The following is a 1,244-nucleotide window of genomic DNA, read 5'->3' as shown; positions in this document are numbered from 1 at the left end:
AGAGAGCGCACAAGCATGAGAAGGGGAGAGCAGAGAGAGAGAAAGAGGGAGACACAGAATCCGAAGCAGGCTCCAGGCTCTGAGCTGTCAGAACAGAGCCCCATACGGGGCTCAAACTCAGGAACCATGAGATCAGGACCTGAGCCTGTCAGATGTTTAACAGATTGAGCCACTGAGGCATCCCTATTTATTTATTTTAATTGTTTATTTACTTTTGAGAGAGAGAGAGGAGAGAGAGAGAGGAGAGCGCAAGCCAGGGGCGGGGGTGGAGAGAGGGACACACAAAATCCGAAGCAGGCTCTGTGCTGCCAACACAGAAGGGGGGGAGGCAAACCCAAGAACTTCAAGATCATGACCTGAGCTGAAGTTGGATGCTCAACGGACTCAGCCACCCAGGCGCCCCAGAGGTGGATTTTTAAAAATATTTAACAGATTGTAGTTAAGTTCCTGGAGTTCTCATCACCTACTCTAGATGTTATAATTATATCTATGTTCGAGGGTTTTAATGACGACAAAACCAGCTCCAGGAGGAAAAAGTGGAAATTTATTTATTTATTTATTTATTTATTTTAATGTTTACTCACTTTTTGAGAGAGAGAGAGGATGAGCTGGGGAGGGGCAGAGAGAGATGGAGAATCTTGAGGTGGCTCCAGGCTCTGAGCTGTCAGCACAGAGAACCTGATGTGGGACTTGACCTCATGAACCGTGCGATCATGAACCGTGAGATCATGACCTGAGCCGAAGTGGGCCGCTTAACCAACCGAGCCACCCTGGCGCCCCAAGGTGTAAATTTAAAGAAGGGATAAAACTAGCAAGGGGTTAGTTGTACAGTAAAATATATGCACTAAATAGCCTTCTTGTCGGTAGGATGGGGAAACGCATGTTTTCTCTTTTTGTTTCTGCACCTTAGCCAGCCCTTGACCTTCACTTTTACGGTGCGGGTCCCACTCTGTGTGGGATAGTTGCGTTCGTAATTTTCTCGCCGACTTGCTTCGATTTGGGTCAAGCACCTCAGCTTGAACGACTCCACAGAGAATCAAGAATCTCCAAAAAACAGTTCCTACTTCACCCCGCCCCCTCCCTAGGGAGGGCACGCGCGCGCGGCTGCGCAGACCTCACCCTGGCCCCTCGTGACGTCACAAAGGAGCCAACGCGGGTGGGCGCGGCCGTTACCCTGCCATCCAAGTCCGCTGCCCGAGCCCACCGGGCCCGGTCCACTTTAGTCAAGGCGTGAGAGTAACAGC

This window comes from Crocuta crocuta, unplaced genomic scaffold (genome assembly GCF_008692635.1).
Source record: "Crocuta crocuta isolate KB4526 unplaced genomic scaffold, BGI_CrCroc_1.0 scaffold467, whole genome shotgun sequence".
NCBI classification, from domain to species: domain Eukaryota; kingdom Metazoa; phylum Chordata; class Mammalia; order Carnivora; family Hyaenidae; genus Crocuta; species Crocuta crocuta.
Note: the sequence above shows the minus strand (reverse complement) of the source record.